A 21568-nucleotide genomic window follows, 5' to 3' on the forward strand; every position below is an offset into this window, starting at 1 on the left:
AGCTGACTTACCATGTCCTGAGCTCAAGATTTGGCCACAGCAGGTTGGCATAAAGTTAAAAAACAATATTTAGAACCAGCAAATCGGCTGGTTCTCAAATCTTCATTGTGGGTTGTTTGTGCAAGTTAGTAGCTTGCATTCACATATTGAGAGGAGTTAAAAGAAGCATTTGGAGGATCTCAAGTACATTTCTTCATTTTTAGAGAAAATTTGAAGAGGTGAGTTACATTTTTTGTGTTGTTTTCTAAATTTTGTACATTCATATTTTCATTTTTTAATTACATTTGTTTGAGTTTGTTTTCATTTTATGTTGATGCAAAAATCCTAGTTTTTCTTCATCTTTTTTGTTTCTATTTAATTAGAATGTGTAGAATTTATACATGCTTATTTTCTGCATCTACGATATATTGAGGCAGCTGCATAACGTCTGAGCCTGGGAGTAGTGCACCTAGCGGTCGCCCAGATGTTGACCTTGTTAGATGCCAAAGGGATAAGACTTGGAAACATGTCATCCCCGGACCAAAAAGAGTAGTTATATGTTGGCATTGTGAAATGAAATATATTGGGGGAGTTATTAACTGAATGAAATATCACCTTGCACTTATACATGGGCATGATGTCAAACCATGCAAAGCAGCACACCAGGATGTTGTACGTGAAATGCAAGCTCATTTGGAGCAATTTGAAGAGAACAAAGAATTAAAACAGAAGCATATGCAAGCAATGGCAAACTTTCTTGAAGAGGCCTCTTCAACTCCTCAGCCTCCATTACCTCCATATACAAGTAGTGGTACAAGTGTGAGCATCAGGCCTCAGATTCATAAGATCACTTCTACTGCCACGTTATATTTCCTCTTTGTTTCACGGACAATTCTGGGTGCCCAATCATCGCTTGAGAGCATGGGTTGGAATAAGGAGAAACTTGAGGTTACAAAAATGGCAATTGGAGATAGATATTTGTTTCTACAACAATCTTCCATTTCTTGCAGCAAGGTACTCATTATTTTAATTTCTAAGCCTTGATTTTCTTGCTTTCAAGTGTTGAACTTTCAAGAGCATGCCATGTTGATTATTTTAATCTTTAAAGTTGAAAGTAAATAATGTTAAGTTTTCAAACCAGAATACTATAATGCAATGCACTAGAACTCAAAACCAAGGAACAAAGGACAAAATAGATTATCCTAAGAAAACCTTCCTATCGAGCGTAAAAAACGCAGCCCCACAAAATACAGATCCTTTATTGTATGCTCGAACAAATATAGAGTTCTCAAGCTTGATCAGGAATAAATCACCAATTATTGTTAACTCTTAACAATCAAGCAATATTCCTTCATCACAATTCGGACACACCTGCTGCTTATATATCAAACATACAAGGCTTAGCATATCATACAGATGCTGCCGATGATGAATCACACACCATGAAACAAACAACAGATATCATAACCCTTCGGACTGGCTCTATAAAAGTTCTCTTGTTCACGATGAACGATTTTCTCTTCACTTGAATCATCATTATAAACAGACAGAAGTTGTAATACAGAAAACAGACACAGGAATAGTTCTTCCTATGCCACAATAATATTGCATTTGCCTTCTACAATGATCACAGCACAAATAGAACTCTAACAACACACAAAATTACCCAGCAAGATCAAAACAGCAGGAAGCCCAAAAGGTCATTGCATCTTGAAAAGATTCCCAGAACTGAAGAATGATTCACCAACGAATTTCAAAGGCCTAATGTTACATATGTGATCGAAACACATCTATGTAATGGCAGTGAATATGAACTATCGGTATCTAAACTGAAACATGACCACGATGCCAAATCAACCTTACTCAGCTCTGCCAAGTCATCTTTTACCAATGGTGCCATGTCATCTTTGATTATGAACGAACAACTTGACCATAACAAGAGTCCACACAATGACTCAGCTGTGCGGAACAAAAAATATGGAGGATGTTGTAACACATTTCTAGTGAATACAAACCATAAGAAAATCAACAACACCATGAACTTGGATGAGTCTCTTCACATAGCAACAACACTAATAAAATCGATGTTGATCGTTAAACATATGAAGGGGATCTCTCGCAGCTACACTAAACATTAATAAATAATATACTAATTATGTTTAGTTTGTTTGTTTTAGGTCTGGGCAAATTCCAGTATATGCTATTATTTTGACCTGAAGGTGGCTGATATCCGAGCCACAATTGCCGAGCAACATGAGAAATGGAGGAAGGGTTGCACTATCATGACTGATGGTTGGACTGACATAAGATATTTAACGCTGCTGAATTTTCTTCTCTCCTCATCAGGTAATTGTAGAACTTGAACTTACTATTTTGTAAACTATATTCAAGAATCACTATTGATTTAATGATCAAGAATATTAATTTTGATTGTACTAAATTTTTTTTGCTCAAATAGCACAATGGTTTTGAAATCAATTGATGCTTCAAGAAAAACAAAAAAATGTTTGAGTATCTTTGTGACGTCTAAGAGGAAGTGTAAAAGGAGTTGGGTGAAGAGAATGTGGTACAAAAAGTCACAGATAATACAGCAAATTGTGTTGTTGCAGGTAAAATTCTTACGAAGAGGCACCCCATCTTGTTATGGACCCATTGTGCTACTCATTGCATTGACCTCATGTTGGTGGATGAAAACTTTCCTAGATAGAAACATGTGTAAAGCACAGGAGGAGTTTTTGTAAACTCTTATACAATCATGCTTAGGTCCTTAACCTTATGAAGAATTTCCAAATAATAAAGAGTTGGCTCATCTACAGATCACTCGATTCACAACAAATTTTATCATGTTGCAATCCTTGCTTCAATCCAAGGCTAGTTTGAAACACATGTTTGTAAGTGAGATGTGGACTACATCATCATATGTAAAGAGCAATGCAGGGATTGAGACAATTGATCAAGTTTTTTATGAGAATGGCTTTTAACAACCAGCCAAGAAGATTGTGCAGGTAAATTTTTTTTATGTCCTCATTTCCATTACATTTCATCATTTTTTATCACGCTTGTTTATGGTCATCGTTCATTTTTAAAAGTAAAACTCAAAACTTTAAGCTTAATGTTTCACTTTCACAATGCTCGTTGTTCATAAAGCCTCTTATTATTTTCCTACAAACTGTTGATGGAGAGAAGCCTGCAATGGGATACATTTATGAGAGCATGGCCAAGGTGAAAGAGGTCACTAGATCTTTTACACAAGGAATTGGGCCATATATAGTCCCATGTGGGAGATCATTGATTAACAATGGCACAATCTGCTTCACAAGCCTATACATGCAGCTGCCCACTACCTTAATCAAGAATTCCAATTTCACCCAGATTTCAAGGCCAATGACGAGGTGTGGAGTGGGCTCCGCAACATTGTAGAGAGAATTTCACCTGATTCATCACTTGGAGCACACATAATCTGTGAGACAGAAACGAATAGTAATTCACAATGAGACTTCTTCTCACAAAATTTATGCAAGAACAACCAGGCACTACTTAGTTAAAAAATTATTAAAGGCATAATTTATAATTGAGATCTTAAACTTTTCTATCTATGATTCTAATTCTATTACCATTTTACAATAATAAAGTCAAAGTTATAGAATTGATAATAGAATTTATTTTTATTTTTTCTTGTTTCAAATACATGGTGGGAGATCTTTGGTAATCAGGTGCCAAATCTACAGAGGATTGCAGATCGTATCTTGAGCCATCCATGTAGTGCACCAAGATGCGAGCACAACTAGAGCATGTTTGAGCATATGCACTCAAAAAAGAGCAACAAGTTGGTTGTGAAAAGGTTGAATTATCTTGTTTTTGTTTATTACAAACTTCACCACGGTCACTGACAAATCTTGGGCACTGACACATGTTATATCATTTTAGAGGTTGATCCACAAGCAATGGAACACTAAGGTTGATGATCCTATCTTCAATGATGAAGAATTTGAATGGGTTGATCAAGTGGATCAAGAGGCAGAGGCAATAGTGATGGCAAAGGAAGAGGCTAGAGCACAAGGAGACCCTATGGAAGACCCTAAAACCAAGAATGAGAATGATGAGGATGAGGATATGGATGTCATTGAAAATTAGCCTCAAGCAAAGGAAGAGATGATTGTTGCAAAATCTTCCATTAACTATTTAGGCATACACGTAGGAAGGCTGCAAGGTCAACTAATCACTAATATAGGTTACTTTGAGCTTAATCTTCAAGGCTCTAACTTTTATTTTGATATATGTTTTGAACTTTTGATTTCATAGATTTCATAATCCATGAATATTGTAGACATTGGACAATGGCACTTTATATTTCTAATGTTTTATTGACTTATTTTCTTCAAAAATTCACATTTATATCTATGTGAGCAATGTAAAAATGTATGTGTGCAAAGTAGCCCCTAGTTATCTCAATTATTATGGTGTTATGGTTAATTTATAATGCAAGAGAAAAGTTTAAATCCTTTAAAATCTTTTAATTTCTTGGGTTTTTCAATTTGTCAAGTCTGTCGAGTTTTTACCAAGTCCAATTTGAGCCTTGTTGAGTGTGAACTAAGTTCAAATCTTGTGGCACAAATCAATATAACCATCTTAAATATAGAAATTTGTTAAATGTCCAAAGATAATAACTTTGAAATACTTCTATGCTAGGTTTGTGAAAACACAAAAAATGTAAAGCAACCACTTTGTTGGTTGAGACATACTATTCATACATCTTTTAGACATCTTGTGTTTAGCTACTCACTTAACCTTATGCCACAAAAGGTTATCAACTAAATTGCTTGGATCAAATAAGTATATGCCAAAGCCGAATAGATCCATATATTCATCACCAACCACCATGTGTGGCAACCCATATTCAATTAATTCTCAAATTTAGAGCTATTACAAAGAGCTTCAATTCATCTCAAACACAATCATCTTGAGATAACTTGTAAAGATATAAGATACCTTTATATTGTAATCATCATCTATAGTTGGTCGTATAGAGGCAATCCAATACTAAGAAAGCAACGAACATTGAGCAAATGATCTTAGATCACACTTGGAAGCATAGATTAAAATAGCGTTGATATATCATCAATAAGTAAACTTATCGTCATAACTTGAGCACCACAAGAAAATACATAAATTTATCAACATTTAACTTAGTGAATTCGCACATCTAGGGCCCGAACCGGATCCAGGTCTATACCTTGTCCAGATTGGCAGACTGGTCCCCATTGGGTCCACGTTTGACCCAATTATGAGATTTGACAACCGCAACTATTACGAAACAAGTATTCTAATTTGTAGAACAACACCTACTATGCCTGATCAGATCCAATATAGTGCACACAAACACTTCACCTCATTCCCAACCATGTTCTGGCTTGATCGCCCTTCACACTTATGGTTGCACCACGATCAACACACAATTCTTTCACCTTCATCAAATATATTATGTTCTTCAAATCCCTAAACATTCCACTGCATTAAACTTGCCCTACCACATTTCACTTTGAATTTCAAACTCGTCAATTGCATACCACGCGCCCAAACACACATCTCGATGCATACGAGAAATTTCCTATACCACGTTATCCCACAATTAACTTTACATTCACATTCATGAAGAGCAATCAAACATGTCTGACCAAACAAACCTTTCTTCAAGAATCTCCATGACATGCTTACATTAATTACTAGAATGTCACATCATCACCTACAATCATTGAGACACATCACCACATTGTGTCTAGCTCGACTGAATTCACTACTTCATCCATATTGGTCACCAATCCTTGATCTATTATCGATAGCTCAAGAACACACATAACATATCCAAAAACTTCGTTTATCTTCACATTACCTACTTACTGATCATCCAAATGAGTTACGATCGTACCCACATCATCTACGAGCCATGTACACCTATTCCTATACTGATCCACTTAACTCTTCATAGATTTGACAAAACAATTAAATCACCTATTGCCTATCACTAATTGTTCTCGCAATTAAATTGTTAACCTTCAACCAATCATTACTTACTCGCACTTTTCCATCAAGAGTAGTAGTCATACATTTGACCAGCAGAGACACCCCTAAGTCTCCCATGAGGATAGCAACCACTAACACTCGCTACAACACCTTATTCATCACATTCATACTCAACAACCTACTAGGAATACTATGTTAATACTTAACACCAGTGACAACACAATAACTGATCATCATGCAACCAAATATATAATATGACAATTCAAAACATCACCTAATATCATTGCATCAATTATGCCAACAATCTCCCCCTTTGGCATTGAGGACAAAACCTCTAACTTCTACTTTCCTTCTTAATCAGTTAACAACACTTATACTCTAGCAGCAGTAGGAAACTCCCCCTTTCACTGATCTTCTATCTTCGTATTGTCTTCTTCATTGCACATTCCTTGTCACATTTTCTCCCCATGTCATCCATATTCTTCTCTTACACATGCACTCATTGTTCAACTTGTTTTCTTCCTCTTTTCTCTTCCTGCTTCTTTCTTTCTTCCTCTTTCTCATCTTGCTTGCTCTCTCTCTTTCTCTCCCCTTTGAACAACAATGCCAAAGGTGTCAAACACTTCGAACTAGCCATTGTTACATCCCAATTTTTGACCTAATTTAAAATATGTGTTGTGGTTCACATGAGGTCAGTTGACAATTAAATTTGTTATAATCCTGTGAAATGGTAAGATGGTTAGTCGTTATGATTTCATATGAAGATAACATGCTAGTTGATTATTTATCATGAATTCATGGAATTGAAAAGATGGTTAGCCGTTGTGATTATTTATGATTAAATAACTTGTTATGGTAATATGATCTATTAAAATACAATCGATGAATTAGGCACAGGAGCATAACCATCATTGGGAAATGGGTTGAGGGCCTAGCGACTTGAACATTAAGATACAATCGATGAAATCGCATGAGCTATTAAATAAATAATTTCAAACATAAAATAATGTAATTAAAATAATCTAATATAATACATACCTCAAAGGATGTTAAATGATCTTTCACCTTATTATTATAATAGATATAAAAATGAAGTGACACCATCGTATTATTTTATTATGATAAAATGATGCCACCTCACCAATATATTTACATGTACGTATATAAATATAAATTATAATAATATTTGAATTATAACCTTCCAACTTTTTTTCCATCTTTTATTCTTTTCCTTGTTTGTAATCGATTAAACACTTGGCGCTTTTAATTGGCAAGATATTCTTTAAGTTACGGAAGCCAAAAAGTCTTCTTTAAACCTTTTTATATCATGAGTCGAGAAAGAAGCAAAGGGATATATTATTTACCTAGTATCTGACATCTTTCATTCACCCGAGTTATATTTTCAAGCATACCTAACTTCCTTTTATTAATCACGATTTCCTTGTTCATTTCCAACTACCATCTAAACCCAATACTTTGCATAAACATCTGAATTTCTGTATATATTCCATTCGAAATCTCTGCAGTTTATAGCAGCACTTTTCTTGTTACAAGTATGTCGTACATTGTTTATCCTTGTTGAAGTCGAGGAAGGCGGAAGACCTTTCCATCTCACAGCAATGCCATCTTGATACAGTCAGCCGTATATGTCTTTTCCTTGTTAAGGATTTAAGTAATATTCAATCACTGTGGTTACATCTACAAACATCTAAAGAAGAGCTGGTTCAAATTGTTAAGTAAGACTCCAGACAGTTTAGGTTTTATTTCAGGTCATAAGATAATCATTTCCAATTAATGTTATTCCAATGTTTTTACAATTCGATTTCCATAGTTGCAAGCTATAGATTATTCTCATTCAAAGCTAAATAACTCTAGGGAGTTGCTTACCAATATGCATAGTAAAGTGTCTATAACACGGAATCATATGTTATTTTTGCCAATGGTCATTGGGAATCGGATGATAGTTATTTCTGCATTTATTCTTTTAAAAGATTTAATCATGTAAATCACAAATTGTGAAATGCTAGAAGTACATAATCTCACGAAACAATAAGAGTTGTTTTCTTTGAAATTCCAAACACCTAGGACTCACCAGTTGTTTAGCCATGGAAAAGGGTGAAGAGGTGAGAGAAAGGAATGTGCAATATCAGGAAACAGAAGTAGTTATGACATACAGTGTTTATCATTCTTAAAAGGAAATATTTAATAGCTCATGCATGATCATGTTTATTGTATTCTCCTATTGTCAAGACAAGTGGTGTGATTAGATACCAGGCTGCTCAATGGATGACAAGATGTACCATGTCTATTCCAAGTAGGGAGGGTCTTTCTCGTTAGAGATTTTGTGCGGATAAGTTGAGGTCCGAGGTTGCGTAGTTAAGCCCCTAACAATGTTTCACCTCTCCACAAGTTGTCAAGCGTACAATAGACAAAGATAAGCTATGCATTCAAATATTTATCGAAAACAGGTATTTCTACTTTTATATTCAAGTAGAAGGTAAGATTAATTGAGTTGTATCATCGTTACAATTATTTCTTAAAATGAAAGCAATTCTTATCGTCAATATAATTGGCAACCAATTAGATCGGTTGATCTTCTAACTGAATATGGAATATATCTATAGGATTGTTAATTCAATTTTTCATATATAAGAATAATGATTATGAGCATATCTTCTAATCTTATGTTAATGCCATAGTTTAGCAGATCGGAAGGAAAGGAATGATATAGTGGTATCTCAATCCCTAAATGATACAGTGGTATCCGAAGCCCTAAATGATACAATGGTATCTGATGCCCTAAATGATCCAATGGTAATTGATGCCCTAAATGATACAAGAGTATCTGAAGCCCTAAGTGATACAATGGTATCTGATGCTCTAAATAATCCAATGGTAATCAATGCCCTAATTGATACAGTGGTATGTGGTGCCTTAATTGATATAGTGGTATTTAATGGTAATCGTCATTTGATTTTGATATAGTGGTATTGGATGATAGTAGTCATTTGATATTGTTATAGTGGTATTTGTGGACTAACCTGGGTAGTTGCAGAAGCATCCCTAGATTGATTTCGGTCTCGAATTCCATGTATGTAGATTTTAATTTTCATAATAGTTTTTTAAATTCTTAGTTAAGAAATTTGTTTAACTGATTTTAACCGTTAATCTCATTCACATGTGCGTAACTGATATAACTATCTTCCTATGAAAATGAAGTAATAACTGTATTTCTTTGAATATGTTACCCAGGAAATATGGATGTTATAGCCATAAACCTACAAATCATTGACTGCTTCACTAAGCTTCTTCACTTACTTGTACTACTTACCTACACTCACTGACTCACTACATTGACGGCTCCCCCTAAGGAGTAGTCCCACAACATCAATTTGTGCATAAAATATTCAATCAATACAATGGACCTAGATTACCGATGTTGGTTCTAATGTTGATGTGGGTGTGGGGTGCTGATGTGCGGATTTTCTTTTTTTTTGGGGGGGGTGGATTTTGGATCCATTTGGGTGCATTCATATATAAATATATATTTATATATACAATATAATTTATGTATGCAAAGAAATGCAAGAAATATACAAAAATAAACCATTCTGTAATAATTAGCATATTCAAATTGAAATACAGTAATGTGTAATTAGTAAATTACTCAAGTTCAAAATTCCAATGCAATTTGAATTACCAAATCAAAACATAGTTCATGGTTCAATGTTGATCAATCAAGAGTCAAGGCTCAAGATTCACAAATCAAATTTAGTCAATCAATGGCCTATATTAGGGTCGTTTTAGGGTTTTGGGGCAAAAAGGAGACAAAATATAATATAAAAAACAAAATAACACGAGTTATATTGTGTCACTTATGTCACTTGTTGCCTAAAAGTCCCAGATGCTCTGTGAATTCAGATGGATGTGAGACAAATGCTTGACAGATGCTTTCCCAAGCATATTGCGAGAACCCACAGGCAAAAGCCACGCTTCCTAACCACCTCCCCAGTGCTTCCACAAACATTCGACACCAACATCTAGGCAAAACTAACACGCATATGTATCTTAGCAATGGACCAATGCCCCAGCATCTTCTAGTTTAGTTCAATTAGGCTAATGACCCCTAACCTACCTCTTAGATACTCAAATGTATCCTTAGGTAATGGCTTTGTCAATATATCTACTACCTGCTCCTTGGTTGGCACATATTCCGACCTCACCTCTTTCTCCTATAGTGTTCTCTAAGCAAGTGATATTCGATAGCAATGTGCTTGGTGATCAAAATTGGACATGCATATTATATTAAATCATATTATATTAATTCTAATGACTTTTCAATTTGGAATTGTCCATTCAATTTCTAATGAAGATGTTGATAAAGTGACCTTTCAACTTCCATGAAGATGTATAAAGAGGCTCAAGTCGAATTCAACAATAGAGAATGATATTTCCATACATCCTATTTGTTGAGATTGCCAATTTGTATCAAATCTTATATATGAAGTTCATGGGTAGACATCTCAACCACAAGATTGCCCAACTCCTATAGAGTTCATGGGCATACATCTCATTCACAGGATAGCCCAACTTTTATCAGCTTGAACACATAACTCCTCCACGGGTTTGTCCAAATTTGATTGATTTGCAAGCATGCATCTCACTTATAAGATTGTCCACAATTGTATGAAATTTTATCTAATATTATGAATGAATAGAAATCTTCATATGGTTTATTATGTATTTACAATACCAATATATATTCTTTCAGTATTGTCCTCTAAATTTACAAAACGATTCAAATCAATGGTATCAGACCCAAGTTTGATCTCACTTCAGATGTACCTACAATCAGACTTATCCCACTATGAAAGTGTTCTTATAGTGGTCTTCCTTGAAAATCAACATCAGGTCTTCTACAAAACTGATAACCAATCTTTCGAATTACAATAAGCTTACACGATGGATTGTCGATTCTTCTCAACTATTCCCTTCAATGACACTTCGTCTGAACATTAAGGTAATTTATGGATCTGTTTGTCACAATATGTGGTGGAAGTAGAAGCAATAGAGCAACAATATCTTAATCACATGTTCTTAGCAGAAGATGAAGCACCAAGGACCATCATATAGAATTTTTCATGACATTGATGTCCATCTTGAGGAGCTTACCTTTTCCAGTGATACACACAGCTTGCCTCTCGTCGTGGAGAATATAATTTATTTGTTTATCTTTGTTTGCAACATGGATTCTTTGTAGAAAGTTTGTCTGCTAGGAGATCTACTTACCTCAATGCTCTAACTCAGCGGATTGAGCGGAAGCTTCAGAAGGCTCTAGATTCTCCAACTCAAAGAATTGATTTATTTCAAGAATTATTCACTGATGTAGTATTGGTGGTTGATTCACAAGCTCAAGCTATCCTGTTTGATGAGAAGGAAGATGTGATAAATTCTGCAGAATATGGATGCTCTCCATGCTTCTATAAAGTGCTTGCTGAACATTATGTCCAAATGCCAGAAAATGGAGAGCCTATTCTCCGTTTAATTGTCCAACTTTTGAGCCAGTCATTTGCATCACAAATATTTTCTCTTCTTACAAATGACTATTTGATTTGCCACCAAAGGCTCAGCGAGAACTTTTCATGCTGCTTTCAAGATTTTTGTTTTTCTATGAACCACAAGAGCGATTGGAAATATTACTGAATCACTTTCCTCCTTTTCCAAATGCTTTCTTAGTTGGGGGTCCAGAAGATTTTTATTTTTATTTTTGTCATTGAGCTAACTGATCAGCTGCAAAAGTTGAAGGTGGAGCCAGTATTACTGCACTACTTGAAATGTATGAGAGTGCTTCAGGCAAAGGAGATAAGGATGACCACAAGCACAAGGCTCAAATCATGCCTTTATAGCTTCACATCTCCTAGTGGTCCAATGTACCCAACAAGAGCTGTTAGACATGCAGCATGGGAGGCACTAGACTTGCTTCCCTCGATTGGGCGTTACCCTCGACATCTGATCAGCATATTTTTTTCGTTTACTTCATCCTTACTACTGGCCTTCATCTTGTTGGAATTTTATCATCATGTGTGTAAAAGCATTGTTGTGCACTATATGGATACATCTAAGGTCTTGGAGAGGATTCGAGATTTTCTACTTCCATACAAATTCACCTTTTTTTAGAAAACCGTTAACAACCTAGACTTATATGGTCCTTTCTGGATATGCACCACTCTTATATTTGTTGCTTCAGCATTGGGAAATATGGTGGCATATATTATCCACAAGACCCACTACAAACACTAGAACTATGACATAAATCAGGTTACATGGTCGGCTTGTCTATTTTATGGCTACGTTGGGGTTGTGCCAATGGCTGTCTACTTTGTGCTTAAGTATCTTTTAGTATCATTGGGCCTTGTACAACCGTGGTGCTTAGTTGATGTCAGCAACATTTCTTGCCCTTAATGTTAGAAGTCGCATCAAAACGGACATAGAAAAGATGGTTAATAGTAATAGTAGACTTGGAAAGGCGTCTCGATAAAGATATTTAATAAAGATGACATTTTCAGGCTGCATGACAGAATCATTATTGAGTATATATCCTGCAGAAGGTGATAAGGCAATGGGGCCCATTGCCTTGTAAGAGGGGAGGAATGATCAGAATTGAACATGCATATTATATTAAATCATATTATATTAATTCTAATGACTTTTCAATTTGGAATTGCCCATTCAATTTCTAATGAAGATGTTGATAAAGTGACCTTTCAACTCCCACGAAGATGTATAAAGAGGCTCAAGTCGAATTCAACAATAGAGAATGATATGGACATACATCTTGTTTGCTGAGATTGTCAATTTGTATCAGATCTTATAAACGGAGTTCATGGGCAAACATCTCAACCACGAGATTGCCCAACTCCTATAGAGTTCATGGGCATACATCTCATTCACAAGATAGCCCAACTTTTATAAGCTCGGACACACAACTCCTCCACGAGTTTGTCCAAATTTGATTGATTTGCAAGCATACATCTCACTTACGAGATTATTTAATATTATGAATGAATAGAAGTCTTCATATGGTTTATTATGTATTTACAATACCAATATTTCTTCTTTCGGTATTGTCCTCTGAATTGACAAAACAATTCAGATCACTTGGTCTTACAGCGCATCACTAGGATTTTCGATATGTTTATAGCACTTGTATTGTCATAATAAATAAGCACTGTTCAATTACCTTTTCCTATAATCCTTCCAAAATCAATTTAATCCACACCACCTGCGTACAATTGATAGCAGCAGCTACATATTCTACTTCAGCTATGGATTAAGATATTCAATTTTGCTTTTTGCTTGTCCAAGACACAAACCTCTCACAAAGAAAGAATGCACCACAACTTGTGATCTTCCTGTCATCCACATTTCCTGCCAAGTTTCCGTCAGTAAAGACACTTGAGGAGAAATCACATTTATGCACATACCCAAGACCATAGTCTTCAATTCCCTTCAAGTACTTGAATATCCTCTTAACTGCCATTAGATGAGATCCTTTAGAATTAGCAAAAAATCTAGCAACTAATCCAACAGTTTATGCTATGTTTGGTCCACTGCACACAACATACTGCATCTTCCCTATCATGGACCTGTACAGAGTTTCGTCCACTTCCTTGGACTCATCTTCCTTAGACACTTTGCAACCAGTCACCTTCAGTGCACCAACCGGTTTGGAGTCTTCAAACCCAAATGTCTTCAACACCTCTCTAACATACTTGGATTGGCTGATGTAGATTCCATCTCTAAGTTGGCATACCTGCAATTCAATGAAGAACTTGATCTCACCGATCATAGACATCTCGAACTCCATCTCATCTTCAAATTCAATGCTCAACTCATCATTTCTTCCAAAAATGATCTCACCCACAAAGATCTTTGCAATCAGCTGCTTATCTTTCTTATCTACCTTTATGTATACATTATTGTCATCACTTGTTCTGATGAAACCTATCTTGATCAGATACAAATGCAGTCTTTCATATCATGTCCTTAGTGCCTCCTTCAATCCATACAGAAGTTTTGTAGTTTGCACACCATATCATTTTCATCTAAAGAAGAAAACCCTTGAGGTTGCTCAATATACACTTCTTCCTCCAGAACACCATTGACAAATGTAGACTTAACATCCATCTAATATACCTTGAACTTCTTATCACGGCATTTGCAAGTAGAATTGTCACACCTTCAAGTCTCGCCACAAGTGCAAATCTTTCTCTCTAGTCCAATCCTTCCTCGTGTGCATAACCTTTGCCAACAAGTCTAGCCTTGTTCCTTACCACTTCACCAGATTCATCTATCTTATTTTTGAACACCCACTTAGTACCGATCACATTCTTATCCATTGGTCTAGGAATAAGTGTCCATGTCTTGTTCTTCTCAATCTGCTCCAATTCTTCTTCCATTTCTTTCACCCACTCATCCTCCTTTAATGCTTCTTTTATCCTTTTAGGTTCAAATTCAAAAAGCAAGCATGTGATCTCTCTTGCCTTCTTATTAGTACACTAGCACTCTTATCTTCAATGATAAGATCAACAGAATGATTCAACTTTACATGCCTTGGTATCACAAGTTTAGTTCTAGGAGCCTCTTCTTTTGCTTGTACTAGTTCATCTTCATTGTCTTGCCTATCTTTATCTTTAGCATCTTGCTCTACTGGTTGTACATATACAATCCCTTTGTAGTCTTCTTGTTCCTTCTTGCTGGATTCATCATTCTATTCAAAGAATTCATCAACTCTTGCACTTGCTCTCTCCACTATCTTGTTGGTTCTCTTGTTCAAACACTTATAGGCTTCGCTCTTTGAAGAATATCCCTTCATCACTCTTAGGATCAAACTTGTTTGTGTTCTCATCTCTTTTGATGTAACATCTAATCCCAAATACATTAAAATAACTCAAATTAGGTGAATAACCATACAACTCATAAGGAGTCTTGTTTGTACCTTTCTTTTCTTGTACCTAGCTAAGTGTGTACACGGCAGTGTTCACTACTTCTTTCCTAAACATTTTAGCCACACCTTTATGTATCATCAGTGTTCTTGCACATTCAACAACTAATTTGTTCAATCTCTCTGCAATATTGTTCTGTTGACGAGTCCTAAGTGTAGACATCTACCTTTTGATTCCGTGTTCTTCACAGTATGCAATGAATTCGTGTGAGATAAACTCACCTCCTCTACCTAATCTCAAACATTTTAGGCTCTTACCAATCTCCTCCACACTGGCTTTGTATATCTTGAACATACGAAATGCTTTTGATTTGTCCTTGCGAAACAACCCACATCATTCTAGAAAAGTCATGAATAAATAGCATAAAGTACTTATCACCATGACAGCTTCGAGTTCTCATAAGACCACACAAATCAATAGGTATCAAATCTAAGATACCTTCACAAGTGTATGACTCACTAATGAAACCATAACTAGTTATCTTGCCCAACTAACAATATTTAAACATCACATTATCCGCTTTGACTAGTTAAGGTGATCCCCTTACAGCTTTCATCTTACTCACTTTAATCGGTCTATCAAAGTTAACATGACAGAACCTTTTTTGCCATAGCCAACTATCCTCAACCTTAGAACCAAACAACTTCTAACAGTAGTGTTAAGATGGAACAAGATAGCTTTAGATTGTTCACTGGTAGCAATCAATTCTCCCGGTTTACCAAGAATCCTATACAAGCCTTTGTTGAATTTTAACACATATCCTTTATTATTCAACTATGCAACACTTACCAAATTGTATTTCAAACCTCCAACCTAATAGACATCATCACAATTTATTTTGTTATTTAGTGCAACAAAACCTTTACCTTTCACCAAATAGGGAGCATTGTTATTGAATCTTATCGATCATCCATCACATTACTCTATTTCAATGAAATTGCTTCTTTCACCAATCATATAATGAGAACAACCACTATCAATAATCCGATCTCCATTATGATTCATACTGGAAACTAGTACTTTCTCACCAACACTAAAGGGATCCTCCTTGACTGCAACAAAGACGATCTCATCTTCATCCTTACCATCAGACTCTTCATCAATGACACCACCTTCAACTACATAGCATGCCTTCTTGACCTTTTATTTATATTTCCTTGGTTTATCTTTCATGTTGTTGTTAGGACATCTAGAAACAATATGACCAATCTTTCTACATGAAAAACACTTCAATAGCAGTTTACCCTTGTACTTAGCATCTCCTCTAGGTAGTCACCTAGCACGCAATGCTTCGGTCTCTTCTTCCCTTATTTCAGACATAATGGATTCATAATCATTAGTATAATGCCAAGTCAAAAGAACTAACATCTTTTCCTTTCCTTGATGGAGCAAGAGTCAAGAATGACTTAAATGCAGCTTCAACCTTAAGCATACTATATCAAAATTGCTCAACTTAGATGTTGTCAACTTTCTTATCAAAGCATCAAATGTAACAACTATAGTTCCTAAAGATCTTACTTCTTGAGTGGTTGAACCTCTAATAGCATAGTAGGATAACAAAGTTCTCAAAATCTTACTTACACATCTTCTTCTTCATGAGTTCCACTAGCTCCTCCAATAGTAGCAACCACATCTTTGATCCTTTGACTGTACTGCTCAATGTTCCCATTTTCCATCATCCTAATGTCATCAATCTTTCCTTTTAGATCCACCTTAGTCTTTCGCACATGTAAAGCTCTACCGTAGATTATCTTCAACTTCTGCCACATATCATGAGCAATGTCCAAATATTTCCATTGATGAAATCTACATTAGAAAGAGGGCTTGCAATGGCTTCCAAGGTATCAATATGCTCTTGTTGTATCATAAACAAATCTGCACTAAGGGTTCCTGCGAGGACAACATATCTTGTAACAACATGATTCCAAAATTGCTCTTCTATACCTTTAAGGTAGAGCTTCATTCTCCCACACCATACTGGGTAGTTCTCCCTTGTGAACTTAGGACCTTCCTTTCACATCATCTTTGGACCTTTTCCTCAAGTTTTTAAGCTTCACCACCTCAAAGGACCTCGGCCTTGATACCAACAGTTAATCTTAAAGGGATCAAATTACTGAGAGAGGGGATGAATCAGTAATCAACCGATTAAACAACTTTCAACCACTCAAACCCTTATCACAATATAAGCTTAATAATAACAAATAATAGCATCAAACATATTAACACATCCACAAAAATAACGCAACACTTGATATAGATATTTTCATCTCGTCAAAACTCAACTTGGTTAATCATGGTGGGAATTAGTACCCACAAATTGTGCACTCTTCTAAAGTATGCCTTGTTAGGAGCTTAACCCTGTCAGGAGTTACAAAGACATTGTTAAGTATCACCCAGTCAAGGGATTTACCTCTAGCCCTTCTAGGAGCTTTACCCTATCAAGAGCAGCCTTGTTAGAGGACTTAGAAAATTAATTAAAGTTCCACCCTGTTAAAGAATTTACAATAAAGGACCTGTTAGGATCCACCTGTTTATGGGATTTTACTGCTGCAATTGTTAGGGAACAACAGGTAGAATGATTTGTAGAACAGCACCTTCTTTACCTTATCATATCCAATGCAGCCACGCAAACACTTCACTTCATTCCCAACTATCTTCTGGCTTGATCGCACCTTCACACTTATGAGCACACCATGATCAACACACATTTCTTTCACCTTTATCAAATACATAATTCTCTTCAAAATCCTAAACGTTCCACCACCTTAAAACTTGCCCTAATACGTTTCACTATGACTTTCAAACTCACTGATCACATACCACGCACCCAAACACACATCTCAATGCATACAACAAATTTCCTAACCATGTCATCCCACAATTAACTTTACATCTAAATTCATGAAGAACAGTTAAACACATTTTGACCAAACAAACCCTTCTTCTAGAATCATGGCACGCTTCCATTGATTACTGGAATGTCAAATCATCGCCTACAATCATTGAGACCCATCACCACATCATGTCCAGCTCAACCAAATTCACTACTTCATCCATACTAGTCACCGATCCTTGATCTATTATTAGTAGCTCAAGAACACACACAACTTATCTAGAAACTTCGTTTATCTTCACAATACCTACTCATTGATCATCCAAACGAGTTACGATCATAACTACAACATCTACGAGCCATGTTCCACCTACTCCTGTGACCGATCCACGTTATTCTTCATATATTTGACAAAACAATCAAATCACCTATTGCTTGTCACTAATTGTTTTAGTAGTGGCACTGTAAACCTTCAACCAATCATTACTTACATTTTTACATCATGAGTAGCAGTCATACGATTGACTAGCATTGACACCCTTAAGTGTCTCATAAGGATAGCAACCACTAACACTCACTACAACACCTTATTCATCACATTCATACTCAGCAACTTGCTAGGAACACTAGGTCAAAACTTGATGTCAATGACAACACAATGTTACATCCCTTATTTTGTTGATCTTGAAAATTTATTTAGCCGCTGATATTTCAAGCTAATCCTAAAATGGTTGGTTATAGTTACTCATTTTGGGTTCATATGAATGGAAACATTGGTTACTCGTTATGTTTTATGTGGAATGGAAGATGTTGGTTAATTATATGCTATTACATGAATGGAAAATGGTTAGTTGATATGGTTATTAGTTATGATAACTAATTTTCATTTGAATGATGTGGAAGCATGCTTTCACCATGTTAATTCTTTTTGCAGGAAGCGCGGCAATGGGGGGAAGCATTGGCATAGAGGGAATAGGGCACAAGGGCACCAACCTGCCACTGAGCTAACGATGTATGAGTCTAAACCACCATGGTCAGGGGAAAGTAGGTTGGACAAACTAGATTATGCCAAGTGTCCACCATGAGCTAACTAAGCCATCAAAACTTAAAAGATACATAAATTTAAGCGAAGTAAAAACAATTGTTACCTTTGATTTGAGAATCTGGATGGTCTAAATCCTTCTTGTGATGTCTGACATGATTTATTATAATGATACCCATAGTATTTACGTACATTTGTACGTGTTACATATATGTATATGTATGTATGTGTATACTTAAATATAGCATATGTGTAAGTGTACATATATTTGAAATATAATGTATATGTATGGATGTGTATAAATAACACATACAAACATGCGTAAATAATATGATATGATATAATAAATCATGAGAAGGAATCTATGTTTTTTTATCTTTTCTTACATCAGATTAAATTAATGCATGAAGTCTATCGGCCTCTCATAAATTCCTTATAATTTTGGCCATTTGCACTTTTATTTCAAGATGATAACTCATGCCCACCACCTTGCAAATCTCTCATGCACGTAACTCTTTCTTGGTCGGGCAAAATTCCCTAGTACAAGCTTGTTGGCGGGAAGGGGAAAGTGCACAGAACAACAATAACCTCATTTTTGGTTTATACTTGACTTGCCAGGTTCACTACTATTTATACTTGTTTGACTAGGGAAAAGGGACGGTGGGTCCCACATCACATCTAGGGCCCCGCCTTAACAACATCACTTGGATGGCATCACTAACTAGCCTACCCCCTGGTTGATTACCTCGGCCTACTCAATACCCCTAAGGGGGTATTGGGCAAAGGGGAAACATAACTATGGCATCGCTAATATTCTATTCCAGGTGTATTGATGGACTTCTTCCGGTTGTAACCAAGCATTTCTCTATAAGATGGAAGATCACAGCCACTTAAGGGCTTGCTCACAAAATAGGCATGTAATTTGTATTTTCGTATGCTAAATTTCTTATTAGTAAAATTCCATCATTTTAGTGGTGCCAACAGAGGCTAGTAAGTCTAACATTGAAAGCTCATAGCTTGCTTTTTCTCAAGATACACCTTGCTTGCTTTTCAGGCCCGTCTAGTTGTATTCTAGAAATGTTTTTATTATTCCTTATTAAATCTCAAGATGTTTAATATTGTATCCAAGTGTACAAGTTATACGTTTGCTAATAAAATGCAAATTACAACTTGAATCTCTACCAATCAGTAATCAATCATTGTGTTTATTATTCTATTGTTATCATGATCAAATTGGCCTAATAATTCATAATGGCCAAGCACGAATAGATGAGAAATGATCATACCGGCCTTGCACAAAGCCGTGAAATATGCTATAATTTGTCTTTTTAAAACAAATGAGGTTCTTGTTCTGAATAATCTGTACAAGTTGTACACCCTTGTACAGAGGCATCAAATTACATATGCCTCTAAGACAAGGAGGTGTGCCCTCTACAATATATCGTGAATTTTCTTAGAATCCATGTTGGTTCTTGATATCATTATAAAATCCCTCATAGAGCAGGGAACTTATTACTATATAACAGCCTGCAAATCCCATGAATGATGGACAGTCACACCAAGGATCATCAAGGATGGTCGAGATGAAAGGTGTAGGTTGTGAACAAAGGATTGTGGGAATATCCTTGCAAGTTAAGAGATTAAATCAGTAATAAATTAACAACTAAAAAGGAACTTAAGACTGAAATAGTAAACCGAGTCAGCTCATGGTGGGAAGTTGAGTGTAGTCTTGTTTGTCAAGTCGAGCGATGGGTGATCGAGCACATAGTGTCCATGGAAATCCCTAGCCAAGGTAGGATTAGTGGGAAATGATGTTGTGATCAGCAGAGGTCAGGATAACTTGCAATTAGATGGATAGCCTGATAGGAAGGTTCCACAATCTAGTGGGCTGTGTAGTTGACACTCTAACTCCAGATGCTTAGGTGGCAAGACAAAATGATGTTCCTATGCCTTATCCAGTGCAAGGTAGGGTCATTCTCAGCTGAGGGTGAGAGGGGGATGCGTTAGGTTTGTGTTTGGGTGGTTAAGCCTCTCACAATGCTTCTCCTCTCCACCAAAGCCAAGACTTGCACAAGACAAATAGAATCTACACTCTTAGCTTGATACGAGTTAGCGTGTATTTGAATTTCCTTTCATGCTCACTCAAGTTCAGCTAGATATGTATTTAGTTATGTTGCAGTTGCATTTATTTCCTTTTAATTATATGAAGTGATATTTAAATGTATCAGCTAGTTAAAGATCTCTCTCTTTCATGCAATTGAATCTTTAGTTTAATTAAATTAATGAAATAAATCACCATTTGTTAGTTAAGGCCTTTCATGAGAATAAGTTAATCTATTATAACTGTTAATCCCATGCATGTGAAGATGTAGATAGCTTATTTTGAATGTTAAAATATAGGGAAACTAAGGGGTAGGAAAGTTGGTTGTTACACACAATAACTGATCATAATGAAACCAATTCTGCCTTGTGATTTTTTATTTAAGGAGACTTCATCTCAGTTTAATGTAATCGTGTGGACAAATCTGGTTTTAATAATTTCATGGTATCAAAGCAAATTTTTTGGGAGATTATTCTTTTCTATACTTCGTGTTTTAAAAATATGCGAATAAATTAAAATTTCCTTATGACACTCTGGTTCAAACCTGTTTAGGGTTTACTATCATCATTTTTATTTTTCCACAAATC

The 21568-nt window shown here is 35.8% G+C and overlaps 1 protein-coding gene and 1 pseudogene across 3 annotated transcripts in view; one reads left to right on the plus strand and one right to left on the minus strand.

The window, feature by feature from the left end:
• LOC149568126 (uncharacterized) overlaps positions 1-21568 on the minus strand; it is a 66682-nt gene that overhangs the window by 26793 nt on the left and 18321 nt on the right. The gene's annotated exons all lie outside the window — the stretch shown is intronic.
• LOC149568127 (uncharacterized) lies at positions 583-15008 on the plus strand (annotated as a pseudogene). Its single transcript, XR_016363033.1, has 3 exons — positions 583-993; positions 2157-2325; positions 11261-15008. The product of XR_016363033.1 is annotated as an uncharacterized LOC149568127 (transcript).

Source organism: Cupressus sempervirens, chromosome 3, assembly GCF_028749045.1.
Source record: "Cupressus sempervirens isolate cs-2001-9-10 chromosome 3, ASM2874904v1, whole genome shotgun sequence".
Taxonomy (NCBI): domain Eukaryota; kingdom Viridiplantae; phylum Streptophyta; class Pinopsida; order Cupressales; family Cupressaceae; genus Cupressus; species Cupressus sempervirens.